We start from the raw sequence: 20,175 nt of genomic DNA on the forward strand, positions 1-20,175 counted from the left end.
TTTGACCTGGTTGAGCCGGTTTGATCGGTTCAACTTGGTTTTTGGAGTTTTTGGGTCGGTTCGAGTGGTTTCTAAGTGGTTCCAGATGGTTCAAAGTGTTTGAAGCCGGTTCCGGGAAGCTGGTTGCTGATTTGTGTAATAAATTTGTTATTTGAGTGTTGTTAATGCCAAAATCGGTCCACTTTAATGTTGTTTACCTATTATGCATGTGATGTATAATGTTGTTTGATTATGTGTGCATATAGTATGCCATATAGTTTTAAAACCCCACCATAGGAAAAGCATGTGACATGCATTTGTTATATCTTATAAGTGTTATAAAATATATACTATGCATGCTTAGTTTTAATATAAGTGTTATATTAAAGCATGTTTGATTGAAGAAAGCATGTTATAGATGAATACTCTAGGGTTATAATTTTTATAAAATAACCTAGACTTCTAAAATCTATAACAAAGATAAGATGCATGCTCATTTAGGGTTAACCATCAAGCAATCCCAATTTTCATAGAAAATAGGTCGATATCTTGTAAAACCGAAGTTATTAGAAAACTCACCCGGCAAGATCTTGGCAAAAAGTCAGATAAGATGATTAAGGTTGAAGGTTTTTAAGTTGACGGTTCATGGAACACCTACTACCTGGAGATCGAGCCAGCGTCTGAGTTAGGTTAAACCGGTTTTATGAGCATGTGTGAGCGGTGTAAGGTAATAAACTTTGTTTATCACCTAGACATCGTAGGTTAAAAATCCAGTATGAAAGTTATACTCGGATATATCACCTAGACTTAGGAAATGTTTAGTTAGCCGAAATGTATCGCTAAGTATTTTATACCCTAACCGTCTAGAACACTTGAGCTGGAGAGAAGTAATGTACTTTTAGCTCTAGCGTCCCTAAAATTTCACACCGTTAGATTCATGCTTGGCTTTGGGCCGCCCCGGGAGCAGACTCTATTCGGAGAGTGTTTGCATGAGTCAATACCAAGGTGAATAGGGGAAGTTATTCATAGTAAGTGGGAGAAGGAAGTGTGTCAACACATCTTACGGTCTCTTCCATTAGGTCGCACCGTGAGATTCCTATAATGCGTCTGCATATCTTCCCTAGAGCGACCTTACCAATCGGAGGGCTGTATTATAGGATTCGGAACTACACGAACTTTAGAAATTGATAGGGTATCTCAGGTCCATTTTCATTCTTGTCTTTCCAACTTCGGGAGCATAATGATTCCGATCTTTGAGGTCTGAAAATGGAAGGTCACACTTACGAGAATTACTAAGTGTTAGTAAATTCTTGACCAAAGTAGCGATAACTGAGTTACTATAGGAATAAGAGTTATTCTAGTGATAGTATCTAGTCAAGATAGTCTTGGTTCAATGGAAGAATAGTCGATCACCCCTCGGTAAAGGTTATTTTAAACCATTGAAATATCATTGCAAAATATAGTGATAAAGTGTACATTATTAGATTTTTTACTAAACTTGATTGGATTTAAAAGATTAATGCTTTTACTAAAAAGGATATGTTTTTCTTTTCAGCATGACTAGCTCTTTAGATCAGCTCTTAGCTTTCGAGAAACTAAACAACGATAATTACTCAACATGGAAAAACATTTTGAATTCAACACTAGTAATAGATGACCTGAGATTTGTCTTAACTGAGGAATGTCCTCAGACCCCTGCCTCGAAAGAAGCACAAGGTAAATATGATTTACTTGTTGCTGAAACATGTTTAGTGGAGTATGATACCTCAACCTGGATATTGGATTCAGGAGCCACTAATCATATTTGCTTCTCTTTTCAGGAAACTAGTTCCTAGAAAAAGCTTGAAGAAGGCGAGATCACCTTCAAAGTTGGAACAGGAAAGGTTGTCTTGGCCAAAGCAGTGGGAGACTTGAAGTTGTTTTTCAATGATAGATATATCATACTTAAAGATGTTTTGTATGCTCCTAAAATGAGACGGAATTTAATATCTATCACATGTATATTGGAACAAATGTATAAAATATCTTTTGTAGTTAATGAAGCGTTCATTTTCAGAAAAAGTATTCAAATTTGTTCTGCTTGAAAACAACTTATATAAGTTAAGACCAACTAAAGCAAAATTTGTCTTAAATACTGAGATGTTTAGAACAGCCGAAACTCAGAATAAAAGACAAAAAGTTTCTTCTAATGCCTATCTATGGCACTTAAGACTTAGCCACATAAATCTCCAAAGGATTGAGAGATTGGTTAAGAATGGACTCCTAAATCAGTTAAAAGACAATTCTTTACCTCCATGTGAGTCTTGTCTTGATGGAAAAATGGCTAAGAGATCTTTTACTAGAAAAGATCTTAGAGCCACAATACCCTTAAAGCTCGTACATTCGAACCTTTGTGGACCGATGAATGTCAAAGCTCGAGGTGGGTATGAATACTTCATCAGTTTTATTGATGATTATTCAAGGTATGGTCATATTGAAAAGTTCAAGGAATATAAGGCTGAGGTTGAGACCCAGTTAGGTAAAACAATTAAGACACTACGATCATATCGAGGTGGGGAGTACATGGACTTAAGATTCCAGGACTATATGATAGAACATGGAATCAAGTCACAACTCTCTGCACCTAATATACCTCAACAGAATGGTGTATCTGAAAGAAGAAACAGAACTTGTTGGACATGGTTCGCTTAGTGATGAGCTTTGCTAAGTTACCTGATTCCTTTTGAGGACATGCATTAGAGACTGCTGTCTATATTTTGAATAACGTTCCCTCTAAAAGTATTTCAGAAACACCTTATGAGCTATGGAAAGGGCGTAAAGGTAGTTTACGTCACTTTAGGATTTGAGGATGCCTGACACACGTGTTGGTGCAAAATCCTAAAAAAATTGGAACGTCGTTCAAAACTATGCCTATTTGTAGGTTATCCAAAAGAAACAAAAGGTGGTCTATTTTACGATCCTCAAGAGAATAAGGTATTTGTATCGAAAAATGCCACATTCTTAGAGGAAGACCACATAAGAAGTCAGCAACCTCGCAGTAGACTAGTATTGAATGAAATTTCCAGAAATGCTACAGATAGAGCTAGTTCATCTACTAAAGTAGTAGATAAAACTAGTACATCTGGTCAGTCACATCCTTCTCAAGAGTTGAGAATGCCTTGACGTAGTGGGAGGGTTGTTCATCAGCCTGGCGGTTACTTGGGTTTAATAGAAACACAAGTCGTCATACCTGATGACGACACAGAGGATCCATTGACCTATAAACAGGCGATAAAAGATGTGAACCGTGATCAGTGGGTCAAAACCATGGACCTCGAAATGGAGTCTATGTACTTCAATTCTATCTGGAAACTTGTAGATCAACCAAATGATGTAAAACCAATTGGTTGTAAGTGGATCTACAAGAGAAAACGAGACCAAGCCGGTAAAGTACAGACTTTTAAGGCTCGACTTGTGGAAAAGGGTTATACCCAGAGAGAGGGAGTGGACTATGAAGAAACTTTCTCTCCCGTTGCCATGCTTAAGTCGATTAGAATACTCTTATCCATTGCCACCTTTTATGGCTATGAAATTTGGCAAATGGATGTCAAGACAACCTTTCTAAATGACGATCTTGAGGAGAGTATCTATATGGCTCAACCAGAGGAGTTTATTGCACAGGGTCAAGAACAAAAGGTTTGTAAGTTTCAGAAATCCATTTATGGGTTGAAACAAGCTTCTAGATCTTGGAATATAAGATTTGATACTGCGATCAAATCTTATGGCTTTGAACAGAATGTTGATGAACCTTGTGTTTACAAGAAGATCGTCAATTCTACTATAGCATTCTTCGTTTTATATGTTGACGATATTCTACTCATTGGGAATGAAGTAGGTTACCTAACTGACATCAAGAAATGGCTAGCAATGCAGTTCCAAATGAAAGATTTGGGAAATGCATAGTATGTTCTCAAGATTCAGATTATTTGGAATCGCAAGAACAGAACACTAGCCATGTCTCAAGCGACTTATATAGACAAAATGTTGTCTAGGTATAAGATGCAGAATTCCAAAAGAGGTTTGTTACCTTACAGATATGGAATTCATTTGTCAAAGGATCAATGTCCTAAGACACCTCAAGAGGTTGAGGATATGAGACGCATTCCCTATGCTTCCGCAATAGGAGCCTGATGTATGCAATGTTATGTACTAGACCTGACATATGCTACGCAGTAGGGACAGTCAGTAGGTATCAATCCAATCCTGGATATGATCATTGGACTACCGTTAAGAATATTCTCAAGTATCTTAGGAGAACGAGGAACTACATGCTCGTGTATGGTACTAAGGATTTGATCCTTACTAGATACACTGACCCTGATTTTCAAACCGATAAAGATGCAAGAAAATCTACATCGGGATCAGTGTTCATTCTGAATGGAGGAGCAATAGTGTGGAGAAGTGTGAAGCAAAACTTTATTGCGGACTCCACAATGGAAGCTGAATACGTAGTTGCTTGTGAAGCAGCAAAGGAAGCAGTATGGTTGAGGAAATTATTGACAGATTTGGAAGTCGTTCCAAATATGGATCTGCCTATCACCCTATATTGTGATAATAGTGGTTCAGTTGCAAATTCAAGAGAATCAAGAAGCCACAAGCGCGGCAAGCATATTGAGTGCAAATACCATCTGATCCGGGAGCTTGTAGATCGTGGAGATGTTGTAGTGACCTAGATATCTTCTGAGCAAAAAATTGTTGATCCTTTTACAAAGGCCCTCATGGCTAAAGTGTTTGAAGGTCACCTACAGAGTCTAGGTCTACAAAGTTTGTAAACTAGGACAAGTGGGAGAACTTTTGGGTATATGCCCTAGTTTATTGTATTCATATGTTATTGTACTCATATGTTTCTCACTTAAATTCAACATTGTGATACTTCACTAGGAGTTTTAGTCCAAGTGGGAGTTTATTGGATTTTATGTCTTAAAACTCGTAGTTTGTAAATTAATAAACATATTATGTTTTGTTTTTCGATAAAGTTGTTATTGAAATTGTAATCTTAAATCCAATAAACTAAGGTCATGAGGCTATTTAATGTAGTTTGAACTTTATGTAGTGACATAAATGTGGATCAAGTTCAAATATATAGCCAAAATGGTCTATAGTATATGAATAAGATTGGGCGCCTTATTCTGGGGACATTATGGATGTGACCCACTTTGTAGTTAGTACAAATGATGTGATCCTGAATCGTTCATGTGGAGACATGAAAGTGAAGACATCCTATGTAAAGAGTTTACATAAGACTGAACCATGAAAAGTCACTTCTTACGTTCTAAATGCCATTTAATATATAAAACTGACTATTTCGTTAATTGATGACCTAGGTAACTTAATCTTAATCCTGAGCTAACTATGAACTCCTGTTCACTCGGAATTATCCTTAGATCTGCATAAGTGAGGGTAGCTCATCATCGCTGGCCCAATAAGCCTTCCATTTTAGGGGTAAGATCACGGTTGCTTCATTAGATCTGGATTTTGAGGTGTTGGGTTTTTATGAATTTTTTTAATGCAAATTTTGCATGGCTTTTTTCTATAAATTTAAGCTTTCAAATTGGATGAAAAACTTTTGCAATTTTTGCCAAATTTAGTTTCTAAAATTGGGCTAAAAAAATTAAAGCCCAACCCAAAAAATGCATCTCCTATTTCCATCTCTTTCTCTTTCTCGATTTCTTCATCCATCGAGTCTCACAATCCGGTTCTGAGTCCAGAGGATAGTAGGTCAGCTCTAGTGGTTGTCCGCTTCGTGTTCGGGTGGAGATGAAAGAGTTTTGGGAGCTTCAAAGGTAATTTTTTCAAAAATCCCTAATTAATTAATTTAGGATTGCATGCTATTTTCCTATTAATTAGAAACAATTAGAGTGTAATTAGATCCTTATTCCACTGCGTATGTCTCGTGTTCCATCAATTTTGCTCAGATACCTTCTCAAAATGTCCCTCAGTATTGAGCTGCTCGGATACCTTCTCAAATGTCCCTCAGTATCAAGTTTCAAGTAAAACTAGTCATACAATGACTTTCTTTAAAAAACATGTAAAGGATAATGCATAGAAAACATGTCTTTATCTGAAAGATCTTTCTTTAGAACATGGTTTCTTTAAAACATTGTAGATATTTAGTCACTCATCTTGGTTGTTTAGGAACCTTTCTCTTTAGAAGTTCCTTGATCACCATGCTCCCTTTTGAACCCTACGATCCAAATTTAATTTTAAACTCAGATTACTCATAGTTCTAGGCCTTATCTCGAGATACTTCCTTCTACAAACATTCTCTAAAATATCTCAGGAAGCTTACCTTAAAAATCTTAGCTCAGAACGTTTTGTGGTTTGGCTGTAATCATTAAAACAACAAGATTGGCTCAAGCTTACCCGACAGTTTGACCCTTCTTTCTTTTCCTCAGTCTTCAACCTGATTCCTTGGAGTTTCTTCTCTGACAGCCCTACCCTAAAAACTAGACTCTTAGAGCTTTCAGGTGGCTTTAGAATCACACCAAACACACGAGTATTTTGGGAGAAATCCTCATCCCAAGTTGATGCTACTTCCAGACTTCACTGTCTGGCTGCATCTCCTCCTCTTGGAACTTCATGACTGATGCATGGTCTTACTTCCAACGCATGGTCTTCATGATCCATGCACGGTCTTCTCCAAATTCACCTTCTAACACTCTTTCTCACGTTCTTTGAAGAGGTTTTGGCTTATGAATGGAAGAGACATCTTGTGGTGGTATTTATAAGCCAAAGGAAATGATCCTTATCATTTTTACCAAGCCTCCAACGCATGACACCTCCTACTTTGGGGTGTTTGCACCATGTTTTGCCACCACCTACTCCCTTAACATTCACCTACTCTCATGCCACACACCTACTTGTGTTGTCTTCCTCATGCATAAGACTTCCTTTGCATGAACCTTTATTCATCCAACTCCTACTAACCCAAGTCTATCCATCTCTCAGTAAAAGCATTTGTCCGAGTGAGCTCATCAACCTTGCGTAACGCAAGCCTCAGTATTGCTCCATCGCTTAATGTTGGTTAGAAAATAAGAGAGGAAACATATGCATCTTATGCTATGCATTGATCTCCATGCGTCAATCGTCATGCATTGGACTAGAAAATATACAATATGCGTTTAAGCATACATGCGATGACCATGCGTTTCTGTCACAAGTTTTCTCGCTTTCTTGCCAAGTATAACGAGAATTCAAGTTTCTCGGAGGGATCCAAGGTCGAACACAGGGACTTGTAACTCAATAATGTTTGTGAAGTGATGCGTTTGAGGCGATGAATAAAAGTAAAAAGATAGAAGTTAAAGGATTATGTGCTACTCCTACTCCTAACTAAATAGATTGAGTAATTGAAGTTTAACTATGAGAATTGGTAGAAATGTAGCAATTGTTAATGCATGATAATGTTCATTATATTAGGCCACTCGAATAATCCCAGCTCACCACACTAACGTATAGCACACTTCTCGGTGGCCAACCGCATGCCTATATCTCTATAATGCATGGATGCATTGAGCATAAGATTGTGTCTATCTCTAAGAACAAAGCTTACTTTGCTTTAGTGTGTTCCACTACTCACCTTCTTAGGCAGTTAGTTGCGGCTAATCAGCTCATAGACAAGCATTGTGATGGCTCATAGACAAGTGTTGCTACCGCCTCACACCAAACGAAGAAGATTAACTCACTATACTCCTTCAACGCACACCTCTCAGTGGGTTGCTACATGCGTCCTATCTCCAGGCAACATGATTGAGTATGCGACTACCTTTGATAACTAAGCGATGAATGTAAACGATGATAAAGAAGAAGATGAAGAATATGGAGCTGAAGGAACTAAAAGATGCATTGATTACAAAATGTATTAATGTCTTAAGCCAAAATGTAATACAATATAGAGATAAGAGGAGAGGTGAAAGGCTAGATGAAAACAATCTCTTGCTTTTCATCCGAAATGCATCAAGGCTGCTAGTGGTGCCATGGATGGATGGTGGAGAAGTCTCTCTCAAGCTCTATCTTTAGCGTAACTCCGGTCGTCACTCGAAAGGGGCTGTGGAGGTGGAGAATCCTCAAAGAGTGTCTGCTTATGCTCTCATCTATGATCACAAGGATCTTTCTTAAGGCAGAAGCTCGAATGGTTTGAAGTGAAGGTCTAAGGCTCTATTTGTAGAGCTCAAACGACAACAACATTGATGATTGCTTTTTGACTCACTGCTACCTTTGTCGCGGTACAGGCAATGTCAACATCACCTTATCTTGTTGATACTCCCAAGGTATGCGTTCATGCTTGTTTCTCCTGAAGTACCAACACATTCCTCCCACCTTGCGATCGACCTTCTATCACGGTTATTAATCTATAGCTGCAACATCCATGTGATGAACTCGTCTTCTTGAAGATTAACGCATGCGATCAACTTTGCAATAGTCTGGGATGAACGCATGCGATCGATTCCTACAATTGCTACAAAATAGATATTTTGATGCCATATAATGCATGATATAGGGTTAGTGAGGTATTTAGTGCTGGTCGACGCAAGCTCACTTTTCCCATGAATTCTTAGTATTATCAAAGCATATTCTGCTTGTTAGCCCTCATAATTCTAAGTAAAAGGCTACAATAGCTTGTATTTCTACAAGCTATTACTTAGTTTTTTGCATCTATCACTTAGCTCTAATGCCTCATTGTGTAGCTCAATCATTTAGTAAACGATCTCGCATATAGCCTGTCGCATCCATTGTTTACCTCCATCGTTTAGCGCTGACGCCTTATCATCTAACGCATCCGCTCATCATTTAGCGTCATCGCCCAGGGCCTGCGTCTATCGTCTAATGCCCATTGCTTAGTATTTCACCTATTGTGTAGTGCGTCAACTCATCGTTTAGCGTAGCACGGCTATCGTCTAGTGCCCACACCCATCATGTAACACCATCATGTAGTCCATCGCTTAACGCCTGTGCATCGCTTAATGCTTAACGCTATCGTATAGTGCTATCATTTAGCGTTATCGCCTAGCTTCCACGCTTATCGTCTAGCGTTTACACTGATCATGTAGTACTTACTGCCTATCATATATCCCGATCGTTTAGTGTGTCACTTCTCATCATTTAACGTTGCGTGCATCTTTATGATCGTCTAGTGCATCGTTGAGCTCCATGCATTTGCTATACGATCGCCTACCTCATTGTGTAGTTCCGCTCATTTGCTACATGATTGTCTGCTTAGCGTCTTGCGTTCAACATCTCGTTCTCTTCGCTCTCGCTCAAACATTCTCAACACATGGGCGACTTTAGGCCACGCCTCTTTCCAATGCCTCGACCAATCATGCGTCCTACCTCATAAACGCATGGTTGCCTTTCTACTGATCTTATGCGTTAGTGTCTTCTAACACTCAACGCATGGTTCCTTTTTGACTTTACACTTAGCCAAATTTCCACTAGTAATAAAGGCTTAACTCCAAAACTACTCAAGGAAAATCTATTCAACACTTAGAAATTCCGTTTTCTTTAACATAGGATTAAACTTTCACTTAGTTAATTCCCTTAATCACCTGCTTAAGTAGGGAAAATAGAGATCCGGGTTTCACAATATGGACCTCCAATTCCAGAACTATATGATAGAACATGGGATTGCGACCCAACTCTCGGCCCCTAGTACACCTCAGCAGAATGGTGTATCAGAAAGGAGAAACAGAACCTTGTTGCACATGGTTTGGTCTATGATGAGTTATGCTCATCTTCCAGACTCGTTTTGGGGTTTTGTAATGCAAACTGCATGTTATATCCTTAATAATGTTCCCTCGAAAAGTGTTTCTGAAACACCTTTTGAGTTATGGAGAGGTCGTAAAGGTAGTTTACGCCACTTATGGATTTGGGGCTATCCAACACATGTGTTCATGACTAATCCAAAGAAGTTGGAACCGCATTCGAAGGTTTGCCTCTTTGTAGGCTACCCCAAGGAAATGAGAGGCAGATACTTCTATGATCGAGTGAGAACAAAGTGTTTATTTCTACAAATGCCATCTTCTTGAAAGAAGACCACATGAGGGATCATAAGCCACGAAGTAAGCTCATTTTGCATGAGATATCTAGTGAGACTGAGACTGTTGAGGGTTCAACAAGAGTTGTTGAATAGGTCGACAAATCAATAAGAGTTGTTAAGGTCAGTACATCTAGTCAACCAGCTCAAGAGTTGAGACTGCCTCAATGTAGTGGGAGGGTTATGAACCCACTGGATCGCTATATGGGTTTGACTGAAGCCCAAAATGTCATTCGAATGATGAGGGTCGAGGATCCATTGTCTTTTAAGAAAGAAATGGAGGATGTTGACAATAGGAAATGGAGCCTATGTACTTCAATAACGTCTGGGAGCTTGTTGATCCACCTGATGGGGTAAGATCTATTGGCTGTAAGTGGATTTATAAGCGAAAGAGAGGTGTAGATGGAAAGATGTGTCGACCGTGTAATGCAGATGTTGGGATGTATGATGTTCTATGCTCGAAATGATGCGATACTACTTCTAGATATGCGTTGATTATGGATGTTCACGTAATATGCCATGCGTTGTCACAAGTTTCCTTACGATGGAACCAAGTGTAATTCGACCGCAAGTTTCTCGGTGTGATCCGAGGTCGAACATAAGGACTATTTTAGGTTATTATGGTATGTTCATGATATATGCGACAAGTTTTTCAATCTTTAAAAATGTGTTTGTAGAGGTATATAAATTGCGATAAAATAAAGTAAAGCAGTAAAGATGCGATAATAAAATAAAAATACAGTAAACCTAAGCTAGATTATACAAGATACAGGCTTCATGTTACAAGATGCTGGGGTCAAGGTAGGCTGTGAAAGTTGTGCAAAGAATGTGGAATGCGGCGACAAGTCTTATGAACAGAATAGAAAGGAAAGATAAATAATATAAATAGCGCAAGTTCTCAATTTTGTTGGAGCTACAAATATTGTTCTGTTCTTCTCTTGGCGTACACCTTTCAGTGATTGGCTACGCTCCCACATGTCTGTGGTGAAACAGAGTCTAACGTAATGAATGCAAGGTTGCATCCATGTCTGGAAGTACTACTCGCTTTAGTTAACATATTCTTCTAACCTTCTCTCGATAGATCAGAATGGCATCTTCAGTTTTGCTCTCACAGGTGAAGATGTCGTCTAGCATGCCTTAACTAAACAGATTTTATATCTTTAACACAGATTAAGTACTTGGTTAATTCATATTGCTTATCAGGGAATTAAGAAGACATCATGAAGAAAGTGATTAATGGGTGAACGGAAATAGATAGAGAATGGGATATGGAAACTATCGAAACATTTAATATGTCTATTAAGCATTTGATACATGGTGTGTGAATGAAGAGATAAAGAACAGTGAAATACAATGATGAAAGAGATAAAATAGATACAAACAAGTGCCAATGTCTTGGCACAGATTCGATGGAGACTTGCTTGCAAGATAGGATGGATTTGATGGTAGGAAGAGCTTCCCTCTCAGGCTTGCTCCACCGATAGCAAAGATCTATGCACAAAACTTTAGATTTGGTGTTTGGCAGGTTAGATTTGAGATTCACCTCTAGACCTTATCTCGTCTTCTTCCTGGATTTCTTCACTTAAGCACTCAGCTCAGCCTTTTCTCTCAACAATTTTGTAGCACTTAGCCCCGTATCAAGTAGCATAAGTTTTCTTTGAAATCTATGGGCTATTTATAGGAGCAGGTCTTTGACTCCGGCTGTGTGGTCCCCACTAATTGTTATGGAAATTCCAAAGATGGAGTAATAATTATTCCTTCTGTTATGCAATCAGACCATTAATTCTACACAACTGTTAGTTGTACACACATGTCTCAATCCTCTGCTTTTGCATTGCTCAATTGCATCTTTCGATCGTGAGTTTGCATACGGTGTTGTTTTTATTATCGCATGCGGTTGAAATACAACTCTGGATCGGCTGTCGCATTATGATAATCGTCTCTTCATTGTTGATTGATGGGCGCAATGTGACAGAGATGTGTTAATCAGTTTCTCGTGAGCTTTAAGCACAAATGTTGACTTGGTTTTCTGCAAAACAGAGTAAAATTCGGTTTGTCTTCCATCTTTATGGTGTTAGTGGGTGTAATTGCAATCATTTATACTTATTGTGATTCTAGGCTAATTTTCATACAATTGGCACATATTCACTAACTTTTGGCCACAATATCTATATAAGGTGGCATAAATAACTTGTATTTCTACAAGTTATCACACCCCCAAATTTAGATATATGCTTGTCCTCAAGCATATCTTCTACTCAGGCAATCATGCTCAATTCCTTATCCTATATTTTTGCGACAATTGGTTGCTTTGAATGTTACACTTAGGCACATTACTTGACATCGCAATTTCCTTCTATTCTTGTTAATTCTTAGCAAGCCCTACTTAATTCTTCTATCTAACAAAATTCTACTCAAAGATGCTTTTCTAGTTTTCAAAATTGAATGTTTATCTCTTCTTTGTCAAACAACTTGATGTATCTATATGCGGTGAGCAAAACTTTGCGTCATTTATTCATTTTGAGACTGTTGATCATGGTTACACTCTTCGTTTTGGCTTGTCCCCATAGGTGTCATGCGAACATCCAACTACGGTTGTGTGCCAATTTCAACTTTAACTCATGATATTAAGAGGAGTTGTCTCTTGCATTCTTTTATTTTTTCAATTTTTTTCAATTTTTTTCAATTTTTTTCTTTTTGTTTTTTTTTTATACTGCGTTGTTCTTGGAAACCCACCTTCATTTTGGCTTGCTCCTACGGGTGTCATATGAACATCCAACTACTAGCAGGTTCCTTTCACAACTAAACTCTTATCAGGTTAGGATCATTTTTTTCCCTTGCACTGACATTGGAGTTTTGCATAATTTTTTTTTTTGGAAATGGACGCATTTTCTTAAATACTGCATATTCCTGATCTATATGCTTAAACCTTCCTCACCCCTAAATTTAAGGATGAGCAAGGTTCTCATTGCGTTGTTTGGATAGATTAGACAAACACTTAGAAGGAAATTTCAAAAAGAAGGTTTGAGCAGAACTTTGAAAGATAAAAGGTAAAGTACTGCTAAATTAAGAATTAATTAAGTGTTAGTCAGAATTTTCTAAGTATGGGAAATGTTTCTAAGTTAAACATGTACTACATCATAGCAACACAATGAAGATCGTAAAAATAACAATTAAGAATGTCACAAAAATTATCAAAGGAAGATATAGAAAAAGGTACAGGGAAAAAGTGGAGTGACTAAGTACTCTGATTTTATTGAATATTAACAAAGTATACAAATAAGGTACAAATAAATGCAATACAAAATTTTCTATTGCCTGTACAAGAGTCAAAGAATGTGATTATCTTACAAAGAATAAATGAATTGAATACAAAATAAAGAATGGCCGCATAAAAATAATATTATTGGAAGAAAGTGTAAACATTAAGGTTGAGGAGCAGGGGGATCCGGCGGAGGATGTTGAGGCGGTGAAATAGAAGCGTCATCAAACAGTAAGTGCTGCGATGCGGAGGCACCATCGAACCATGCAGATAGGCGGTAAGAAAGTTGAAATACTCTTGATTGCGCTCCACTATCTGTCTTTGGTGCAGGAAGTTCCTATGCTATTGCACTGCATATTGATGAGCGGCTCTCTTGACGTCGTAGCATTGCGTTGAATCTCATCGATGCGCTCCATTGTTACCTCAAATCATTGGTTGAAGAAATGATGTTGTTGAGAGATAAGCTCTTGCTGTTGAGAGAAGAGGGTTCTCATTTCAGCTAACTCAACAGCCATGAAGGTGAAGGATGGTTGTGCCCGCGGTATCTCGCCAACATCGTTTTGGGGTTGGGCAGATGTGCCTTCACCCAAATTGTGTGGGTCATCAACATGTGGCAGTGGAATGGTGGGTTGTGGTGATGAAGCTGATGGTGAAGTGGGGGCTGTTGGGTAAACAACAAGAGAGTTGGGGACAAGAAGAAGGTTTGTAAAATGCTCGTGTAAAGGGGAAGAGGGTTGCACTGGCAGGCTCGGAGGGCTTGGAGGTTGAATAACTAAGGGAAGAGGGTCCATAGGTTCCAGATCTTGCATTGGTGATTCCTGGACCTTTTCTTTTCCCTTATCTTCTCTTTGCTGTCTTTTGGGCCTTGGTTCTTGAGGCGCATTCAAATTGATTGCAAGCCTCTTTAATGGCAGCTCGGGATAGTGTGGAGAATCTTTGAGGAGCATCATCAAGATTTTTATGTTGATAAGACCATGGACTTCTGGCATAGGTTCTTCATCAATGCCTACCCCCATAGACAGACATAGACTTGAAACAATCCACGAGAAGAAGTATTTCCCCCGAACATGCCCCACTAATACCTTAATTTGCCTCGCGATTAACTGCCCAACGTCGATAGGAATGCCGCGGGCAATGCAGTATGCGGTCATGAATCGATCCCTTAATATGGTTCTGTCATGCATCATTGGGATCAGCCGCTTTTTAACCAAATAGACTCAGAGCCTTCCCTCCGGTAGCAAGGACTTGGTCTCCAAGGTGCGGATGCCTTTGAACGAGATTGACCACTTCGTGCCTGGTTGCGTTAGTATCCTCAACGCGTCCTCCATCTGCTCTTCTGTGGGATCATCAATAATCTTGTTCCCTGGCACACCAGGGTTGTCCTTCATTTGATAAATTTTGTTGATGTCCCTTGTGTCGAAGGATACTGTCTCTCCTTTAAAGGTCACCGCATCTTTATTTCCATGTAAGCGCCCAGGGTAAAAGCTTCGCACTACTTGAGGCACTATGATGGATGGGCACTGGCAGAATGTGTCCCACTAATGCTCCACAATTATGCTCGTGATGAGGTCAGGTAGTGGATTCGGCATAGGATAGAAGCCCATCTCGATCAACATATCATCGTTCTCCTTTTTCTTTGATGATCACTTCTTGGCCACCGCGGGTTCGCTGCTTTCTATTATAGCCTTGCCTTTTACCAATGCAAGGAGGGTTACTTGTTGTTCTCTCTTTTCCTGCTCTCTGCGTTGCTCTTCTTTCTTGCGCTCAACGAGCTCTTTGCCCTTGCTCTTATATAAGTGCTTCTTATTGGCTTTGCGCTTCTTCCTCTTTTCCACCAACAACAATCTATCTTCTTCTTCCTTCTTCCTCACATCTTCTTCTTCTTCTTCTCTTTCTTCTCTCGTAAATTCTTTTTCGAATTGCTCAAAGGCCAGCAACAGGCGCTGTTCCTCCTCGTGCTTCCTGATCCCTTCAAGTCGGGCAAGCTCATTGTTGCTTCGCATCTCTTCAAACTCCAATCTTCTTCTTTTGTTTCCCTCTGTGATGACGAGCTTGCCCCTCTCCATCTTTTGTTGCGTCTCCCCTTCTTATTTTTTTTCCTCTCATTTTCTTCCAATGCCAAAATCAATCTTTGAGGGTCAATGTTGGACCTTTGCGGTGCATTCTCCCTGCGATGCCGCAATAGGGGGGTTCCCTCAGCTTCTTCTTGTTCCTCGATCGCAACCAATTGAGTTGGTATGGGTTACACCGTCTCCATTAATTGTGCCATCTCCCCCCTTACCTTCCTCACGGAGGCTGATTCTCCATCCTTCTCAGGGCTCGCAGCCCTTTGCCTTGCTTCCTCTTCTTTTCTCAATCGCCTCTCTTCATGCCGGCACAATCTTCTTTCTTCTTTCTTCTTCCTCTTTCTTTCTCTCCTGGCCTCCTCATCTTCACCATCATCCTTTTTCTCTCTATTCTTCTTTTCTTTGCGATGATGGGAAGATTCAGCCTCCCTAGTCTTCTTTCCCTTGGTCTTCTTCTTCTTCTTCTTCTTTTCTTCAACCACTTCTGGTTGCGCCTCCCCTGCAACCTCCTTCATTGCAATGTCAGGGGGTCCCCAACGCAACCATAGCTTCCTTGGCCTCCTCAATTGCAATCTCTTTTTCTTCTCTTCTTGGAGGTCCATCATAGGCTTCTATGATGGTAGTTGCCTCAGGAGTCTCTGGGACCAGAATATCATTTCTTGTTTTTTCTTCCATCGCCATATCCTCCATCACTACTGCTCCATCCTTTATCCCTACCGTCTCTTCCTCCGAAGGTAGTGGTTGATTTACAACCCTTGCCTCAGGCAAGCCACCTCCTTGCTCCAAGGTACCCAGGACGTTGCCAAACACCTCTGTATCATCGCGTCTCTTCTGTTCACTTTCAGTGGAGACGACAGGTGTTGGCGTAGGCATGCTCTCGGTGTTTTCTCTTATCTTGAACATAGAAGGCCGAACGGCCAGAGGGTTTCTCCGGGCTCTCCCAGCGGGGGACAGAGGCATGAACTTGTGGAACAAAATATTGTAAAAACGGTGAACCCTTTTTCTGAAGAATGCACTTGGTATTTATAAAGTATCCATGGTGAAAGGAAGCTTCTCTCTCCTAGTTGTTTAGATGGGATAGCTTTGATTCCTGACTGATGCGCCGAATAATTGTCACCGAAAAAGCTGAATGTACTTTGTGACCATTATCGGTTGTCAACTTAATGTGGATTTGATTGTCATCAGCTTTCTGTCCCATCACGCTTAATTGGCCTTTCACCCAGATGCTCCCACCATGTTGCGCTGACCAAGTTGCAGCGATCCTTCTTGGGCGAATGTTTGCAAGCACGATCAATGCAAAGCCTTGCGGTGAAGTTGCACTCGATCAATGATTTCCTATGATCGCAATTATTGCATTGCGTTAATGCATATTCTGCAAAAAAATACAAAGATCAACTGTTCTAATGCGCTGAACGCATGCGACCGCAATATTATGAAATTGATGCTTAATGGATGCAAGTTAACATATTTCATCAACGCAATCCAACATTGTTTAAGAACTTAGCACTATGATAACGTGCATTTCTGCCCGTTATCACACCTCCAAATTTAAACATCGCATGATTTATTTCAAAAAGAAAATTTTTCCCGGGGTGTCAAATGATTTTATCCTTGCATAAAAATTTTCTTCATTGCTATTTTATTCTGAACTTGCGCTGATCCAAGTGCTTTGCCTTCGTTTTGGCTTGCTCCCATGGGTGTCATGCGGAAATCCAACTACGAGCAATGCACTCTTTCTCAAACTAAACTCATACCTATTTGGCAGTGGAGTTGCGGTCATTTATTTAAGCATTGATCCTGGTGACTTACTTTCATTTTGGCTTGCTCCCACGTGTGTCATGCGGACATCCAACTTCGGGTAAGTGCCTTTCACAACTTAAATCTTATCAACATGGATTTCCCATTGCATTGACAGTGGAGTCGTTATTCTCAATTTTTTTATTTTTATTTATTTTTATTTTTTTTGAAATATAGCAAGGTCGGAAACAAATACCCCACCCCCAAATTTAAAATGCGGCAATGTCCTCATTGAGAAAAGATCAAAATAAGTCATGCGATAGTCATAGAATGCGTTGTAAAGAGAGTTTGAAAGAAAGCTAACAAACCCCTAACTTCTAGAAATATTTTATGAGGTGTCTTAAGATTAAGTTGACTCTAGTATATACGAAAGAAATAGAAGCATATTTTTCATCATTGAAATCATGCTTGGCAAAAAGACAATATGCGGTAAACTACTAAATTTATCTATGTCAAATGATTGTGGTGATCAAAGAGGATGCGGTGATAAGACTTGTAAAATTAAAATGCAATGTAATAGCGGGAATAAAGATAAAGAAGAATACACCCCCAAATTTGCACTGTCGCCCGCATTGTGTATTGACGCATCCATCTTTGCGGTGATCTCTCTTCTTTGGATTGCGGTGATGGAATAAGATAAGTGGCTTCTTCGCATAACATCTCCGCAATCTAGCGCCTTGATCATTGCAAGAAAAGCAAAGAGAGGGTCAAATTATTTTAAACAAAACAAAACTCTTATCGCAATTTTTTTTGTAGAATTAGAAATAGAAATAAATATAGTAGAATAAGGATAGATAAAGTAAAAGATAAGGTGAAAATTCCGAGTAGTGGAGAAGAATTGAAGAGTTGATGCTTCCTAAAACTTGCGTCCCTGATAGATTACGATCATTTGATAATGCGGACTACCTACTTTCTTCTTTATTCAAAGTTCTTTAGTTCCACGGAGTCGACTTGGCGATGCCAACCTTCTCGATGATATGCCTTTACTCGTTGCCCATTGACTTTGAATATGTTGGTTCCGTCATCATTTGATAATTCAATTGCACCATGCGGAAATACTTGTTTAATTATGAACGATCCAGACCAACATGACTTTAGTTTTTCCAGGAAGAGTCGCAGACGTGAGTTGAAGAGTAAGACCTTTCGCCCAACTTGGAGGTTCTTTGTCACACCCTGCTCCAAACCACCCTCTTAGCCTAGGAAATGGCGTGATTGCAGCAGTTATCAACCCTTTGGCTGACACTTACTGCCTAATAACTCTTGCGGAATAATTCTGACACCAAAATATAATTTATACATAGCGGAATATCTTTAGGCTAAAAATTTATTGATTCAGAAACATGACATATTTAGAGTCATTACAACACTAGATTCACAAGTCCCAAAACCCAAAAACCCTAGTCCCTATATGAACAACAGTAACATATTACAATATTAACAGTAACCACCTAACAGACGAGTTTTAAATCTCTTTATCCTTTAGTGGCAGAGCAGATGCAGAGCTTATCTTTGGAGGATTTGACCGCTACCTGGGGAGAAAGGAAAACATTTGAAAATGGGTGAGCTTGCGCCCAGTGAGTGACTTAAGAAAGATAATTGATTCTCATGCAAAATCTCAATAAAGAGTTTAAACTGAAATATAAGCTTTCTACAATACCTTGTATCGCAGTATAAACATTTTCCAAGCATAAAGCATACAAAGCTGTTTTAATCATAAAATATTAAAACTATTTCTCAGTTGAGAATAACCCCACTGTGGGTAAAAATAATCCAACACCAACTGCTAGTCAAGAAATAACCTTTTTTCTCAATATCTAACTCTAACTACCTACGTGCACGTGGCCATACTAAGTACCATCATACCTTAGGTACTTCTGCTCAGATACCTTCTCAAATGTCCTTCAATATTGAGCTATTAGGATACCTTCTCAAATGTCCTTCAGTATCTAGTTGTTTTGTACCTTCTCAAACGTCCTTCAGTCCCAATAGATACCTTCTCAATTGTCCTTCAGTATCTAGTTGGGCAGATACCTTCTCAAATGTCCTTCGGTATTGCATTTTAAGTAAAACTAGTCATAATGACTTTCTCTTTAAAGCATGTAAATATACTACATATAAAAACATATCTTTAAAGGTACTAATGCATGCTAAGTATATTTAACACATATAAATAACTTTTCAACAACTTCTCACACATGCATGCGTTTAAAACATAACTCATGGTTTGCTTGGAATCACTTTGTAAAACTAGCTGGCATGAGAATAATCTTTTTTAAAACATGCTTTCTATAAAACATTGTAATTAAACATTTTAAGCAAATTTTTTTGTCAAACATTTTAGCCACTCACCTCGATCGCTTAGGAGCTTTTCACTCTAGTAGCTCCCTTTTCTACCTCGGGCTCCCTTTTCACCCCTAGAATACATATTCAAATTACAGCTTAGATTAATCATAGTTATAGACCTTATTTTGAGATACTTTCTTCTAAATGTCTCAAAAAGCTTACCCTAAAATTTGAGCTCAGAACTCCTCGTGGTTTGGCTAGAATCACAGAATCTTCAAGACTGGCCCAAGCTTATCCGATAGCTTGACCCTTCTGTCTTCTTCTCAGTTTCCACCAAGATACCTTTGAGCTCTTTCTCCAGCAACCCTACCCTGAAAACTAGAATTTCAGAGCTTTCAGGTGGCTTTGGAATCACTCCAAACGCACGAGTAAATTGGGAGAACTCCTCGTTCCAAATTGATGCTGTTTTCCAGACTTCACTGTCCAATGCGTCCTCTTTGAAATTCTATGATCAACGCAAGGTTTGCTAAACTCTCCCACTCTTTTACTGTATTTTTGAATTGTGATATGAAAATGAAGTCTTTAGGCCCTATTTATAGGCATCCAAACATTCTCTAAAGTCGACACCTCCTACTTGGCTGCATGTCCAAGTGTTTCCTTCTCACACCATCAATGCAATTCTTTGATCAACGTAATCTAAGTGTCCTTCTCCTATGTAG

Source organism: Benincasa hispida, chromosome 11 (genome assembly GCF_027475165.1).
Source record: "Benincasa hispida cultivar pf3 chromosome 11, pf3_genome.v1.1, whole genome shotgun sequence".
Taxonomy (NCBI): Eukaryota; Viridiplantae; Streptophyta; class Magnoliopsida; order Cucurbitales; family Cucurbitaceae; genus Benincasa; species Benincasa hispida.